This window comes from Chelonoidis abingdonii, chromosome 18, assembly GCF_003597395.2.
Source record: "Chelonoidis abingdonii isolate Lonesome George chromosome 18, CheloAbing_2.0, whole genome shotgun sequence".
NCBI lineage: Eukaryota > Metazoa > Chordata > Testudines > Testudinidae > Chelonoidis > Chelonoidis abingdonii.
In genome coordinates, this window is record NC_133786.1 from 11,141,378 (window position 1) to 11,159,282 (window position 17,905).

A 17,905-nucleotide genomic window follows, 5' to 3' on the forward strand; every position below is an offset into this window, starting at 1 on the left:
CTACTACTTACTTAACTCAAAAAAGTTTTGCAAAGTTTCTTTCATTAACAAATATTTGTATTTATTAATGAAGGAACTGAGCCAGGGCCACCCAGAGGATTCAGGGGTCCTGGGGCCTTCAGCGGCAGGAGGCCCCCACTTTGGCGGTAATTCAACGGCAGGGAGACCTTCTGCTCCGGGACTCGCTGCCAAAGGGCCCTAAAGACCCAGCACTTCTGTGCCGGTCCCGCTTCGGCAGTAATTCGGCGGCGGAAGGTCCTTCCGCCCCAGAGCGGAAAGACCCCCCGCCACTGAATTGCCGCTGAAGATCCAGAGTGGAAGAAGCTCTGGGGGTCCAGGCCCCACAAGAGTTTTCCAGGGCCCCTGGAGCAAGTGAAGGAACCCACTCCAGGGGCCCCAAAAAACTCTCGTGGGGGACCTTGCGGGGAACGGGGCCTGGGGCAAATTGCCCCACTTGCCTCCCCCCTCCCCCTCAGGCGGCCCTGCATTGAGCTCATTGCCTGAAAGACAGCCATGGAGAGGACAAAGCATCAACGGCATTATCCATTCTGTGCTGACTAGCAGTAGTACTTTGCCTGCACATGACAACCACTGAGATCACTGTGCCATTATTGCTTTCCTTCAGCCCCCTTTCCTTTGGCGAAAGGATGACCAGCACTTTGCTGCCACACACTGCTATTCGCTGGATTTTCCCATATCAGTTTCCCCTACCTGAATGAGCTATAAGGGGAGTAAACACCTTCAGAGACTCCTAAGTTCCCCAGAAATCAGCCCCTGATTATTCTGTGTCTGCCAGGAAAGCACTAGCTTGCAACATGGGGTAAAAATAAAACCTAGCCAAGACTGAATTCACTATTTCTTCCCCAATCAGTGCGCTCACCAGCAGCTCCTGTCTGCCCACAGGGCTGCTGGCATGGGAAGAGACAAGCTTTAAACATTAGTCTCTTCTTTCCTCTGCATTTACAGGGACACAGTTTACATAAAGCCATGCCCTGGTATCTTGGCCATAAGGTCTGATGATTTAATGTCACCTCTGAAATAAAAAGCTCCACACATTACCCCAAGAACATTTACTTTCAGAACCAAAGTGAGTGCACCACAAATTGACTATGGTCAGAGAAACGTTACTTCAGATGTGGCTGACATCAGGTAAAATATAAATAAATCTATTGCAGTTCTTTAGCAGCCCTCCTACCTCCTCTGTACTCTGTGTCCTTGAAACAAGCCTTCCCACATACAGCCATTCCCCAATGGGAAGTCTCAGGGTAAATCCAATGAAAAAGTTCCGTATCCTGCTAGGAAAGGGAACCGGGTGTATTTCACCTCTGACAGGGCAGGAGGGTCACCTGTTCCTCATCTATGGTCCAATCAGAGTGTGCCTTTACTGGGTGCAGAAAGGAGTTAGCACTGTCTGGTGGCTGCAGCTCCAGCCCGAAAGGGTGAGAAGTGGGCAAAGGCTAAAACGGGGATGAGAGATCTTCAGAGATCAACAGTGAAAAAATGATGGAAATGGGGGTCTGTTCCTTCAAGAGGATCCCCCAATACCATCAATGTTCTTCCTCTCCCATCTCCCTTCACATTCACATAATCTTTCAGCCCATATCACTGCACACAGATAACACGTGATGGGTGCATTATAAATACCTAGATACACCATAGGGGTAATGATTCCATTTGAGTCATACCAATGACTGAAGTTATACATACAGCTAAAGCTGTCCGGAGTGTTAAGTACACTTCCGTAGATGATGTTAATATGTTACCCATACCTTAGACAGTTGAAACCAGGGAGTGAATCTGCAGAGAAACAAGAACTGCCCTATTTAGAAAACAAGTTTATCAGGCATTACTTTAGTTCCCAGGGCAGCACTCCTGACTTTGAAGCCATAGAATTGAAATGGCATGGATACAAGTATCTGAGCCAACAAAACTAAACAGTGTTCACTGTGCCTGGTGGGCATGAGACAGTACCTTTCCTAGAATGGAGAGAGAGCATGAGAAAGACTTAACAGAGGAAAGTTCAATATGAGCAGAGTGCGGATGCCCTAATGATAATACTTGCCATGAAACCAGAGACCATTTTTTGCTCATTTTCTCTTCTAATTCTCACACAGACATCCCCAAGAACAGAGAAGCTTGACAGATGTAGCCAGCAGGAGAATTTTACTTCCCACAGAAGAAAATTAGCAGAAAGTTAATCCATTTTTTGTGCAGCATGGGAATTTGATCTCAAAGCCCCATGAGGACACCGATGGGGTTGCAGTAGAGGTACCGTTATCAAGGGAGAGAAAGGGTTGATGGAGTTCAGCTAGAAAGGAAGGTAATGAAGCTTGTGAAAGACAGTTCTCTAATCAATGCCTCCAAAAAAAGGTTGTCCACTAAGAATCTGCAACTCATTTTTGCCAGCAGATGTTCTATTTCTGACTCAAGTACAGTAGCTAGAAAGGTTCAAATGGGTAACAACACTATTTCCCAGGCAGACAAAAAGCCAGCTATCGCCATGCAAATTCTAATAGTTATATTTAGCAGTTCTACAGAGCTCTACATTTGCAAAGCACTAAGACAGTTCTCACTGAACCACTGAGGCAGATAAATATTATCCCAGTTTTATAGATGGGGCAAATCAAGGCAGAGAGAGATCAGTGACTTTCCCAAGGCCCTACCCTCAATCAATGGCACAGCTGGAATTAGAATTCAAGGGTTCCTGGCTTCTAGTCCTTTGTTCATTTTATGCTGGATGTGCAGCCTCCTGCAATCATCCTGTGTTTTTGCTTCATTCACACACAATCCATTAAAACCACATGTTCATTTTTGTCCCAAACTGAGAAGGGAAAGCAGCTGGGAGCTATGCACTGTACAATGACATCTAAATCATTCACCACTATAACTGGCTTTCTTCCAGCCGGAATCCCTCTGTGGCTCATGCTTTACAATTCCAAGTCCCGAAATTAAATGGGAGGGATGGAGAGGAGGGTGTCCTTTTTCATTTATCGGTCTACAAGAAAGCCAGAAAATCCTGAAGGCAGATGCAGTTTGGCTTGTTTATCTCAATAGGAAATGCAGAGGGGCGTTCTCCTCCCCACCCCCAAGTAATTTGGAGGGGAAGCCTATCAATAAAGAATACCAACAAGGGGGTGGGGGGTATTTTATAGCCAGCAACAAACCCAAATAGAAATCTAGCAACTTCTGGTGTTGAATGAGGCAGCTGGAATACAGAACACATAAACCACACATAGCCACCTAGTCATTTTAAGTAATCTAGTCCACCCCTTTTGTTCCCCAAGTAGATAAGTAAATGCACTTATTCACATCTGAATATTGGTGACATCATAGCAGAATTTTCAGAAGTCTTCACAATCCATCACTAACTTCAAGCACTCAACAGCTGCCCTTCCACTGATCTGCCACACACTACCCATCCACCTCCCCTACTACTATGACTCTCTATACCACTCCTACTCAAAGCAGAACTTTGCACCCATGCGACATCAGGGAGATGGTATGATATAACAGAATGCAGTAAATTCCCTTTGTCCAGTCCTCCAGCCAATTTCTAGTCATCTGTACATCATTACAAATTTTCCACATAAGACCAATACCGAGTCCACCAATTGCTTTTAACAATTCTGCAGGCATATTGTCTACCCCTGCTGCTTTTCCAGGCTTCATTTTCTTAATAGCACACACCACTTCCTCTTGCAGCATTGATGGATCCAGCTCCATACTCTCTTTTCTGTCACCCTATATTATGAGCCTAAGCACCAGAGGGGGCAGGGTTATTGCCTTCCTACTTTTTAAAACCCAGCTGGAAAGAAGTGCTTAGGAGCCTGGCTGGACTGGCTGGCATTTGGGTCCAACATTGTGTCATGAGGTGTGTTGTCAGATGGGCCCTTCTCTGCAGCTACTGAAACCAAGGTAGTGCTCCTCTCAGTACCAGCGCTAGCTGCATCCGGGACGCAGGGACGGAACACTGATCCAAAGATAAGGAGTGGGGTCAGCGGGGAGGGCAGGGGCTCTGGCAAGGTTGGACTGGTGGTGAGGGAAGGTTCCCTTGAGGCTCCAGGCAGGTTGGGCTGCTGTGGAGAGTTGGGCCTCTCACTTTTGCAGTCCTTCAGGCATCCATGAGTATGAGTCGCTTGGGTGAGGAATGCAGACTGGCACAGTAATAGCATCGTCTTCAGTGAGGACTCTGCCATCATGATCTCTTATTACATTTGATTGCAACCCCCCTTCCCCTCCTTTTCTTGGATCCTGGATATATGCCGCATATCCATCCGTCATCATGAAATGACCCCTACCCTTCCAATGGAGCTCTGAGATTCCACACATTTCTATCTTATATCTTTCCACTTCTTTGGTTACAATGGTGAGCAGGAGCGGCGCCAGGGTTTCTGATGCCCGAGGCAGAATTCGGGGAGCAGCATTTTGTGTGCTCCCCATGGGGCACACGGGAGCTTCCAGTTCTGCTCCCGTCACGCCGCCGAAGCAGACCCTCCGCCGAAATGCCGCAGGTGACAGCGGCAGTCATTGAGCTGCTCAATTGCCTGCTGCTGTTTTCCGCAGCACGTCGGCAGAAGGTCCTTCTTCGGCGGCACGACTGGAGCAGAACCGGAAGCTCCCGTGCACCCCGTGGGGAGCACACAAAATGCCCCCCCCCCGAATCTTGGATCCCAGCCAACCGCCTAGGGTCGCCTAATGGAAGCGCAAGCCCTGATGGTGAACTTCCCTTCTCCTCACATGCCATATTGCCGCTCCTCACATGCCATGTTCCTACACTGATGATTTGTTTTCGAAGGTTCAAGAGTGGCCTTTTCCTTCCACTCTTACATTCCCTGCTTTGAGCAGACTAACTGTTCCTTTTTCGTCTTCATTCTTTCTTTTATGTTTGAAACTGAAAGTAGGCAGACAGTTCACAGTAGAAGGATGTATCTGATTAATTTTGCCTCTCTTCTAATTGCAAATTGTCTGAAAACAGCTTTTATGAATTCCTTCAATATTCATAACTACTCATCAAACATTTTTCATGAATAATTCACGGACTAAAATTCATTTGCAAGCAGCTCACCGGAAGGATTCCATACTTGAAATTCAAAATTAGAGCTAAGGTAGTTAGTTTTAATTGGCTTCATAGACCGCATGACACTGCTTCTGTTCCCTGATTGGCTGTTTCTGGCGTGAATTACTCTCAATTACAACTTCAAAATTTGCTTTCAGTGAGCTACAGCATCCCACCATTGACATCCTACTTTCTTCAGTGTCAGCTTGTAAAGGAATGAGTCAAATAGATAATGAATAACCGAATACCAGAAACACATGTCAGCTTCAATAATCTATAGCCCAAGAAGCAAACAGGAGAGAACCTGGAACTCAGCTGCAGAGAGAGAGAAATTCATCTGTGAAAATTTTCTTTATACAAAGAAGACATGAAAAAAATCACACTCTGGGTCTCCCCCTGTTTAGTTGCTTCACTTCACTTTTCATGAGCAGCATATTTCAGCTCTTTAACCCTACTGAGCTTCTTATAGAAAAGAGGTTTGTGGCCTAAATCTTTGATACAATAAAACTAGGCTCCAAGTATTACTGTGCACAGGCCTGGCATGACTAGGGAATTGGGAATAGACACCAAAGTTTTTCAGCTACAAGCTGTCTCCCCCACCCCTCTTTACAATCTGACTTAGCTTGTTAGGAATCTAAAGTTCTGACCATATGAGGGTTGTTCATGGACCTTTCAAAAAGAAGCTGGTGGCCCATTCACAGTTGATAAGTCTCCTCACAGAATCTCGTTTGGCCTCTGACAATTTCAGTAAAGTGAAGCCAATGACTGAATAATCCACAGAGACTGAGGTACTCTCTCATGCCTTGAGACAGAACCTGAAGATCAGGCTGGAGGCATATCTGTAAGACAGAGTGTATAAGGGAAGATTCCACTGCCACTGTCCAGGCTGTAGTTGTGCTGTGGATAAGGAGGACCTCAGCTCCCTGGGGTTGCCAATCTAGTACCTCCCATGAGCACTGAATTGACTTTAAATTTTTTTCTTAAATTGATACTACTGCTCAGACTTCAAAGGGAATCCAAGCTTTAATCCTATTCGATTCTCTTGATGGATTGTCACTTCCACCTGAATTGAATCAGCGGCACATTTCCTTCCTGCAGTTTACAGACAACCTCAATCATTAGCAGAGCATTAAGACTAAGGGGTGAGGGAAATCATTTAACTTACCAACAAACTGCATTAGCTGTTGCCTTTTTAAGAAACGGGTGTAACATGTTTCTATCTCAGGGTCCATCTCAGATTTGATGATTTCCCTTTATTTATTTTCTTCTCATATCAGCATTTAGAGAAATCTGAGCAGCTACCACCTGGACCTGCAGCTCTCAGCCCTGGCTAAAGGCTTAATTTTAAAACGTTGCAGCTGAACAAAAACACAAGCCTATCTACCAAACAAGCTTGGATGTGCACAACCTCCAGTGTATCGCTTGGGCTAGTTCGGCTCTTTTTGATTACTGATACTTTCATGTGCTCATTAGTTCCAGACCTTCCCCTTTGAAACAGTTTGCATTTAAAATGATTTTGAAAGGGAACTGAGCATCCACATCTTTTAGAAAGCTTTCAAAATCTCAGCCTTAATGTCTGATGAAGTCGTGGATTTTCATTTACCATCAAACCCTGGAGTCAAATATGGACCATTCCATCTCCTACTGATCCGTGAGGGTTAAAGAGGTCATCTTGGACTCAAGCTGAAAATATGAAATTCACTTAAAATACCTCCCACCTCTCCAAATCCCTGCAATGCCTACAAGAAAGCAGCCAAATCATAGAATCATAGGACTGGAAGGGATCTTGAGAGGTCATCCACTAGTCCCCTGCACTCATGGCAGGACTAAGTATTATCTAGACAGACCATCATGATGGGTAGGTGGTTCAGCAACAAAGGCGTTCTGGTTTTATTCTTTTTTTTTAAATGGTGAATGATTTGGAACCATCATCAACTTGTACTGGTCATTATATTGTTTCTATTATATTAGTGTTTAGGGTTCTTAATCAAGATCAGGGGCCCCATGGTGTCAGGCACTGTACAAAGACACACTGACCGACAGTCCCTATCCTGAACACCTTACAATATGAATAAGACAGGTAAAAAGATAAGAGTGGAAACTGAGGAAGAAACAGGCAAAGTGACTTGTACAAGGTCACACAGCTGATCAGCGGTAAAGCCAGGAACTGAACTCTGAACTCCTGACTCCTAGTGCAGAGCCATATCCACTGTACCATGCAAACTCACATACAATTATGACTACAGTTACCTGTGTAATCCATTACTTTTATCTTCCCTCCCACTCAGCTGTTACATCTTCTTTTAAATTAGATCTGTCTAGCATATATGGTCCCCCTCACCATAATATCTGATATCATTTGGCAACAGTGTCTACCTGCATGTTTGTAAATGTCTACGAAAACTGGGTCCTGATTCTGATTGTGGTTTGTGGGCACTATTATAAGGCAAACAACAATAAAGAATGAAAAAGAACACACACAAGGAAAATAGGATTTCTTTCCCAGTTAAGACTGGGATTTTCAACTGTCAGAACAGTTTAGAACAGGGATCGGCAACCTTTGGCATGCAGCCCATCAGGAAAATTCGCTGCCGGCTGGGACGGTTCGTTTACCTGCAGCGTCTGCAGGTTCAGCCGATCGTAGCTCCCATTGGGCGCGGTTCGCCATTCCAGGCCAATGGGGGCTGCGGGAAGTGGCGGCCAGCACATCCCTCAGCGACGGCACATGCTGAAGGATGTGCTGGCCGCCACCTCCCACAGCCCCCATTGGCCTGGAATGGCGAACCGTGGCCAGTGGGAGCTGCGATCGGCCGAACCTGCGGATGCTGCAGGTAAACGAACCATCCCAGCTCACCAGCGGATTTCCCTGACAGGCTGCGTGCCAAAGGTTGCCAATCCCTGATTTAGAATATCATCAAGTAATAAAAATAATTATTAGAGACAGGCCCAATTCCAATTCCGCTTTGAATGCTGGGGAACTCAGATCTGTATCTAATTTTTCAGCCAACTCCTACCTACATAACAGTCTGAACCAAAACTCCAGAGGACTAAAACACATCTATGCTGTGTGTAAATTCTGATTCACAAACCAACTTGGCAGCTCATATCCCATCTCTAAAGAATACAATTAATATTCCTTTATAGAATGCTGTGTGCATTGAGGGCACTGTATAAATAGCGATGTTTATGTCAGGACGGAGTTAAGAGCTGTGCCCAGCTGGGTTAGAATTCAGGCCACCAGCCAAAAAGATGAAGCAGCCCGCTGGAGATTTGCATTGAGAACGAAAAGCAATGGGGGAAGGGGGAGAAGTTTCTGAGCTTTGTGGCATTTTTCGCGTTCATTCCCCCTCTCCCCAAGTATGCAAACATTGCAGCCCAGGCAAAGAGGAACTTAAAGTTGATAGATGATGATGTTAGACACAGATGGACAGGAGAAGACAATGATAAACACCACAAATAAAAGCTACTGAGGAAAAGGTTGGCCTCAGGGCTTCTCTCAAAGATAGGGTGTTTAATAATAAATGCAAGAGTAATACAGATCTCTGGCTGATGTCATAACCACAGAGGCAGCCATTTACATTACAGCTCTAAGGGGGAAGGGGAAAAAAAAGAAGGGGTTTGAGCTTATTTTATTGCAATCATTTAACATGTTGCTGCACTCTGGTACAGGCCTAGGAGTCTCTTCCAAGCCTGTCTGAGTTCATGTCCACAGTACCCCTGGCTTCCAAGTGTTATGTGTTTCCATGCACAAAGAACAAACAGATATTCTCAGTCAGAATGACCTTTACTACAGACTAAGAGAATAACCAGGTGAGTGAGGTCTCCACAAAAGAGGGGAGAAGGCAAGTACTGCTCCTCTCTAAGTGCTAAACTAACGCAGAACAGCCTCCACCTTCGTGTACCAAGCTTACATCACCATTCTGAGACGTGAATAAGGACAGTAAGTATGGTAGGGCCATGGGTGCAGAGCACCTTCAACTCTCAATGACTTCAGCAGGAGCTGTGGGTGCTCAGCAATTCTCATGATCAAGTTTCTAATGAGGGCATTGGCTGGAAATGCAGAGATTCCTAAAAACGTGGATGGCTAACAAAATGGAAGCTAAAAACTACAGCTCATAAAAAAAAAGAATATCTGTTCCATGGCAAATTCTGAAATTTTGAAATTTCATTTCATTCTCAGTCAGGACAAAGTCAAAATCTTGGAACTATTTGTGAAATACAATATTCTGAAATATTCCATTTTGACAAGCTCCAAACGTTTTCCTTCACCTTTATCATTTTGACTTAAATGCAGTAAAATTGAAACTATAAAATCAAAGAAAATGTTTTAATAATCTCCTGTTGAAAATTTAACCAAAATCAATACATCCTTGCAAAATGTTTTGAGAGTTCCGTCAGAAAATTTTCAACCAGCTCTACTAAAAATTTGGATGAGCTGGAGCCACCCAAGTGGTGGCATATGAGATGTCTCACTCAGACAATTTCTATTATACTTGAGCAGCTGTTATTTACTGAAAATTCATGGCCTATTTTTGGATGGGATTGGAGATCCTATCCAGTACAGAGTTTGGCACCCAATTAGCCTTCTCTGAAAATTAGACCCAATGGATTTAGACCTATATGCAAGTTTGGTCAGTGCAAAAGTTCACCTTTCCACTGACACAAAAGTAAATCAAGTTTGATTTCAGAAGCATATAGAATAAAGGCAAAGAAATAGACATTGGACGCAGAACAACAAAGTCTATTTCTGCTTGATTGGAGGAGTCAGTGGGAAGTTGATTATGAAGTGGTTTTCTCTTCACGTGCCCTGTTCCCAGGAACTTTGCACACAGGTGTATCACTGAACACCGCTTCCCTTTTCCAAGAGTGCCAGCAGCTCAGCTGTTCTGCAAGCAAACTGAGCCAAGAGGCCAATACAGCTGCAGCTCAGGAATCCCACTCAGCTCTGCTCTTAGACTGAGCAGGGCATGCATGCTCTCTTAGCTCACTCTATACAGCTCTTCCCCTGATGCTGCTGACTCACAAAAATAAGTCTCTGGCCATACATTTGTGTCAACTGCTGCACTGAAAATTCTAGTAAGAGCCAGATGTGACATTGAACTGAAAGTGAGATCCTTGCATCTGATTTAGCTACCAGAACACAAGGGCTTCAAGGTTCAAAGTTGGTTCTGGGAGCTCTGACGTATATATTTCATATGCGTAACACACGAAAACCAGTTTAAGGACTGAAGGAAAGTGTGAACGTTAGTGATGAGGTAAAGGGTCAAAGTTCAAGTTTGGAGGAGATTAAGTATTCAGTACCGTCAACATTCCTGAACATTTCATCTGTTGCAGGGTGGGGAGGGGCATTTATCTGGTGGCAGGTGTGGGGAATCAGCTGACTGTATGGTGAGGTGACAAAGAATAAGGTAACCACAGAGTCAATTTCACTAAGAGAATAAATAGAGGATTAACCACTAGTCATATTCTAACCATTTTGTAGGGAAGGGTGAAATGGACAAAGGGTAGAGGAGTGGAAAAGATACAAAGGAAAAGCAGACAAACTTAGTAACAAAATTTGTATATATCAGAGTTAAAACGTAACAGGGGATAAGACCTTTGGGAGGATAAAATATAGGCTGTTGTGCAAAGCTTATTATTAAGAAAAAAGTCTTCCATCTTTTTCTTTTTCACCTTTGTATTATCCACTTAGATCATAAACTCCTTGGGGCAGGGATCTGTAGTGCATTTACTTCTGGGCATTGAATAAACATTATATAATAAATACTAGTAGGGTGTCTCTGAAGTTTACACAAATTCTCTGGAGCTTGCAAGTCTTTGAAAATTGGGCTGCAAATCTTACAAGATTTCTGGTGCTTCCAAGTTCTGGAAATAAGCTAACAACAGAGGCTCTTGAAGTATTTCAGCACAATGATGGATTTGAGCTGTTAAGTCTGGAACTAAAATGAACTTCAAAGTTCAGGGGTGTTCAGATCAGGATACATTTCTAATTCTGGCACTTCTAGTTCTGATATTGACTAGAGATCAGAATGGGGTGGTTGGTAGTGAGGGAACTTAGCCAAACATGTCACTTTAAAAAAATGGGGAGGCAAGGGAAAGGCAGAAGCTAGTTGACTGGCCTTGGTTCTAACAATAAAAGGTAAAAACTGGAACCTAACAGCACAAAACAAATATTACAGCTGAGATTTTCAAAGCCACCAAATGACCAGATGCTCAAATCGCATTAACATTTGTGGCAGTTGAGCATCTAAGCCTATATTGTTTGGCCCCAATGCTGGTAATAACAATCATTTTATTAATTGTCTCGTTCACTGCATGATTTTATTTTTTGTTCTTTTCTAAGCACAATTTAAAGAAAACATTTAAAAAGAAGATGAAGGTCTATCTGTATTTGTGCACAGAGAATGAACAGATGGGAAGAAGGATTCTTTATGAACTTGAGAGCTGATCCTTTGTGAAAATCTGTCCCTTTTGGGTGTCATATAGTTAGAACTAATTCATCTGCCGTAGAGTCACCCTACAGATCTAATACAGACTTCAGCTCCACACAGCATGGGTGCTCAAGACATGTCCAATTACCCCCATTAAGCTCATTGCTAACCGTGAGCATAAAAAAACGGACTGAACCTAAAATAGCAAGGGCATGCTCCCTGAGCTCTGAATTCCACTGACAAAGGATGTGGCTCACACGGATTGCATCTACAGAACGTTTAACCGGAGCAAATTTAGGGAGTCGGCACTGGCTCTAGAAGTTCGGTGTTGGTAAGGAGACTGGTTTTAAAGGCTGTGTCTTCACTGGGAAAAAAAAAAAAGATGCATTTCTCAGTGTAAAGTCCTAGTATAGATGAAGCACAGGTAGCCTTTACACTGATGTAGCTAGTCCAGGGAAACGTTAGATGGGGGGGGTATAGCATTGACCTAGCTATAGCAAGGTAAAGACTACCTGTGCCTTGTTTCTGCTAGGATTTACATTGAAATAGCTAACTCTGGGTAAAAACACATCATTTTATATAGTAGCGAACACAGAGACACAGAGCACTGAGGACATGATTCAATAGCTTTTTAAAAGGTATATTATGAAGAAAAGGAGAAACTGCTAATTGAAATTAGTTCAAATTATGAATTCCTAGTTTTCTATACTGACAAGACAGAAAGATCTCAACAACCCATGAGGGATCACTACAAAGCCAAAGGAGAGAAAGAGAAGGTGCAACTGTCTTACCGTGAAATGTGAATTACAGAGGTAGGCAGAAAATGGTAATTATCTTCCACAAAACAAAAAAACAAATATTTTTTCCTAAATTTATCAGATTTGGGAGTTGTTTTGTTGAAAAACAGAAAAAATCTTCAACATTTTGTAATTTTTTTTAAAAGGCCATTTTTCATATGAAAAATTTCAACTAGCTCAGTTATTAGTATCTTAGCATGTACATAAGCTTAGGTTATACACTCTAGATAGGTCATCAGGGTACAATGCTTTTTTTTTTAAACCAATATAGTTATACTAGCACAATCTTTAGTAGGGATACAATTATACCAGTTAAAAGACAGTTCTGTTGGTCCAGCAGTAGTTCCCTTCCCTTAGGTGAATAAACTCTACCAGTATAAAACATCTTTATACTAGTATAACTGCATCCATACTGCTATAGTCAAAGCAGTACAGCTTTTGTGTGTCGACAATGCAGTGCTCAATTTGTAATGAAAGAGGAGCCAGGGCTCAAGCAATTTTTTACATTCATAACTGATGCAGCAAGCCCAGAGGTGCTAGGGCTATGAACTGCCAAGCCCTTGCACAAATTAAGCTCTGTAGACATAGTCTTTGGGTGGAACTGACAGAAAGACCATGCGAGCAGGTGTCTGCTTGCATACAGCTCATTGCTGCACCAGAGCCTGTGAATATGATTAATTGAAATCACAGCCCATCGTCTGTGGGTAGACTGGGTAGTAATATTTCGGGAGCTGGACCCAGTTGCTCTTGGCCTTGGTCTACACTACAGGGTTAGGTCAAATTTAGCCGCATTAGATTGATTTTAATATGAATGCGTCCACACAACTAACCCCATTCCGTCGACTTAAGGGGCTCTTAAAATCAACCTCTGTACTCCTCCCAGCAGCACCAAAATCAACCTTGTTGGGTCGAATTTGGGGTAGTGTGAACGCAAATCGACGGTATTGGCCTCCAGGAGCTACTCCAGAGTGCTTCATTGTTACCGCTCTGGACAGCACTTAGAACTCCGATGCACTAACCAGCCACAGGAAACGCCCCGGGAACTTTTGAATTTTATTTCCTGTTTGGTCAGCATGACGAACTCAGCAGCACTTAGCAGCACAGGTGACCATGCAGTTGCCCCAGAATTGTAGAGTCTAGAATGTTTCTATGCCCCACCCCATCATCTCCGTCCCTGAGGTTATCACAGATTAGAAGGTGGGGAAAATGCACTCGTGATGACATGTTTTCCAAGCTCATGCCGTCCACCTGCACTGCTAAGGCACAGCTTAATGCGTGGAGGCATTCAGTGGCAGAGGCCAGGAAAGAATTAACTGAATGTAAAGAGCGGAGGCAGGACGCGATAGTGAGGCTAATGGGGGGGGGGGGCAAACGGACACGATGAAGCATCTGTTGAGGGAGCAAACGGACACGATGAAGCGTCTGTTGGAGCAGCAGGAAATCCAACAAGAGCACAGATCCCTGCTGGATCTACTGTATAACCGCCTACCCTCCTCCCCATGTTCCATAGCCTCCTCACCCAGATGCCCAAGAACGCGGCGGGGAGGGGAGGCTCCTGGCACCTAGTCACTCCACTCCAGAGGATGGCCAAAGCAACAGAAGACTGTCATTCAAACAGTTTGATTTTTAGTGTAGCTTACAACAAGCAAGGTGGCCTTGTCCTTCCCTCCTCCCCCACCCCACCTGGGCTACCTTGTCCATTATCTCATTTTTTTTAATTAATAAAGAAAGAATGCATGGTTTCAAAACAACAGTTACTTTATTTCGAAGGGGGAAGGGTGGTTGGCTTAGAGGGAATTAAAATCAACAAAGGGGGTGGGTTTGCATCAAAGAGAAACACATACACAACTGTCACTCTGAAGCCTGGCCAGTCATGAAACTGGTTTTCAAAGCCTCTCTGATGTGCAGCGAGCCTTGCTGTGCTCTTTTAATTGCCCTGGTGTCTGGCTGCTCAAAATCAGACACCAGGAGATTTGCCTCAACCTCCCACCCCACCATAAACATCTCTCCCTTACTCTCACAGATATTATGGAAAACACAGCAACCAGCAATAACAATGGGAATGTTGGTTGCGCTGAGGTCTGACCCAGTCAGCAAACATCACCAGTGAGCTTTTAAACGTTCAAAGGCACAATCTACCACCATTCTGCACTTCCTCAGCCTATAGTTGAACTACTCCTTACTACTGTCCCGGCTTCATGAGCCACAGGAGCAAGGGCCAGGCTGGGATAGATGCAACCGTGCAGTGCTGCCGGCTGGGAGAGCAGCCTGAGGCAGAAGGCTCTAGGTCGCATAATATTCCAGGCAGGACTGAATCTCCATGAGACGAAACTTGAAGAAGAGAATGACCTGGAGTCTCTGGCTCCTATTTAGTGCTCTAGGAGGAGGATAGTCATATCTGTCCAGGCACCCCAATCAACCTCACTGAGGTCTGCCAGGAGCACCCAGGAGACATACAACGGCTATCAGTCCTACTGCACCATCTTCCATGAAGGCAAGGGGCTCCTGCTGTGTAGCAATGCTGTACCGCATCTGCCAGCAGCACCCAAGAGATATACGGTGACAGTGAGCTGAGCGGGCTCCATGCTTGCCGTGGTATAGCATCTGCATGGGTAATCCAGGAAAGAAGGCATGAAACAATTGTATGCCATTGCTTTCATGGAGGGAGGAAGGAAAGGAGGGAGAGGGGCCTGACGACATGTATCCAAAACCACGTGCGACAATGCTTTTGCCCTATCAGGTATTGGGAGCTTAACCCAGAATTCCAACCAGCAGCAGAGATTGCAGGAACTGTGGGATAGCTACCCACAGTGCACCACTCTGTTAAGTCGATGCTAGCTGCAGTAGTGAGGATGCACTCCGCCGACTTAATGCGCTTAGTGTGGACAGACACAATCGACTCTACAAAATTGGTTTCTAAAAATCGACTTCTATAAAATGGACCTAATTTTGTAGTGTAGACATACCCTTGGTTTCTGAGCAGTTGTTATGGCTGCTTATTATCCTGTATTGAAAGTACATTGCACATCTGTTCAATGAATGTTACCACTTTGCATTTAAATACATTTACTAAAAAAAAAAAAAAAAAATATTAAAAAGGCTGTAAGCTTCAGAGAGAGCCATCTCCTTGGCAGATTGATAGATTCTGACTTTATTCAAACTCAGTGCAGTTATTACCAAACGTCTATATAACATCCCTGAAGCACAGAATGCAATACCTCTCCTTAGCATACGAATGGTAACACCCACAACACCAAACACTGAGACAGCTATTGAAATAGACTGATTATTGTTCAGAGAGCAGCATCCTGTACTATCTCCTAGGAACGGGAACAAGAGATGTGAAACATCTCTACGTGAGGACACATTACATCTCTCCAAGGTATTTTAACAACAAGGGGGCATTTTAAAATCAAAGTTGCATTCTTTACTTGCTAAATAAAAGTCTTGCAGTGAAGGTGCTGGATTGGGACTCAACAGATCTGGGGTTCTAGTCCTGGCTGTGCCACAGACCCTCTGTTTGACCTAAAGTAAGTCTCTTATTTTTCCGAGCTTCTCCATTTGTACAGTGAGAATAATAATATTGCCTTGCTCTCTCCCTTTGTCTGTCTTGTCTATTTAGATTACAAGCTCTTTGAGGCAGGGACTGTCTCTCTAGCTAAGATGCTTATCTGGCCTCCATTACTGTAGTATCCGAGCATCTCACAATTGTTAATACATTTATCTTCACAGCACCCCTTTGAGATTGGGAAGTTCCATAGCCTCCATTTTACAGATGGTAAACTGAGGCACAGAGAGGTGGCGAGAAAGAACGAACCTCACACAATAGAAGTTAGTCACGGCACTCAGTGCACAAACAGAAAGCACTCAGATACAGAGGTCATTCAAGCAGTATGTGGAATGGATAATTTGCTCCAGGGAACTTTGGAAGTCTGTGGTAGAACAAGGAATTGAACGCGGGTCAGTAACTTAATCACCCTTTCTCTCTCGCTAGGTACAAGTGCCTAACGTGATAAGGCCCTGATCTCAGTTGGGGGCCAATAAGTGCCACCATAATAAAAATAATATAAAATGGAGTTGTGGTGCTATGGGGATCCAGAACTCAAAATCAGGCCCAAATCCTAAAGGGAGGGCACATAAATAGACTTCCCTGATGCACAGTTTGGCCTGACAACCCTCATTTAACTAGGGTACAAAGATCCCCTGGCATCCCAGGAAGGAGAGGGAGGGACTCCTTTTATAATAAACTACATGACTCCTGGGTTACACTGAAGAGTCTTTCCTGCAGTCAAAGGCTTCTAGAGCATTAAACACAGCAGTCTGAGGGCGGATGGGTTGTTTGAGCTATTGGGGATTGCACGGCCTTGTTGCTTGAAAAAAGAGGAGAGACAGAATAAAGTGGGGCCTGAAAGAATAACTTAATTCACCTGACAGCCTGAGGAGACGTGAAGGAGAGCTCTACAGCGTTCCAGCTCATGCTCTGGGAGTACTGTGGAATGCTCACTGCATTTCTTTAGGCTGGTGTTCCTACAGGGTGATTCCCAGGAAGTCTAACTTTGGGGCAGGATTGAAGTGCTGGCGGCAGCCATGGATTCCAACTGCCTTAGAGATATGCGAGCTAACCAAAGGGGGAACTACCCCGGGGAAGCTAGTTCCAAGCCTGGAGCCCAAGAACTTTTTTTTTTTGATTAGTGAATTCCAGATATTTCCAAAGGGCTCAGCACCCACAACAGGGGCTAGATTCTCCAAAGAACTAAGCACCTAGCAGATCCCATAGAGCATAATGGAGAATCCCCATCTCTCTTGGAGCATAAAGGAAACTACCGGTTGCCCATTCAAATTAGATAAGGGCACTACTGGAAAAGTTTGCAGGTCCCTGTTTGACCCTCTCACCAATAGCGCAGGATTCTTGCCGTATATGGATATTTCCAGTCTTTTTTTGTGAATTTAAGGAAAACTCTGGTTTTAAAGGCTCTCTGTGTGTATAGTGGATGTTTTTGTGATGGGTTTCATTAACGTGCATCGACCTTTGTTGCTGAACACCTTGCCCAAAGAAAGCCCCTTGGGCCCTGAAGGTGTTTTTCCAGTCTCAGGTAGATTTTTGGAGCTGCATGTTGCATCAGACCCTTACCATACTAGCATGGGAGTAATGGGCTGATGGCAGATGGAGAATATCCTGAACAAACCTTATGGAATTAAGATTCACTTTACTGAATAAAGTTAAACCTTATTGAATTAAGATTTTATAGTTTTGGGGTCTGTTTTATTAAAAATGCAATTGTGTATGTGTTATTGTAACAAGACATGCTTATGTACTTCCTCCATTAGCAACCCTTAGAAGCCACCCCCTGGAAAGGTGTGCAAATACTAGTTCAAACTGGATTCTTCAGGGACCAACAGACAAAGAAAGGGTTTGGGGATAAATAGCCTGGTTTTAAACTGGCTCAAGGCCTTCTTCCTGATCCAGCAAATGGCCAGGTCCCTGGTCCCACGGAGGCCCCCAACCCATTAGGGTGGGGTTGGAAGGACTGGGCCTATTGAGGCCCCATAAAACGACTTGCTTATTCTGAGCTGAGGCTGTGATGAACCTGTAACCACAAGCATCCCCTTTGGTTGAGGCT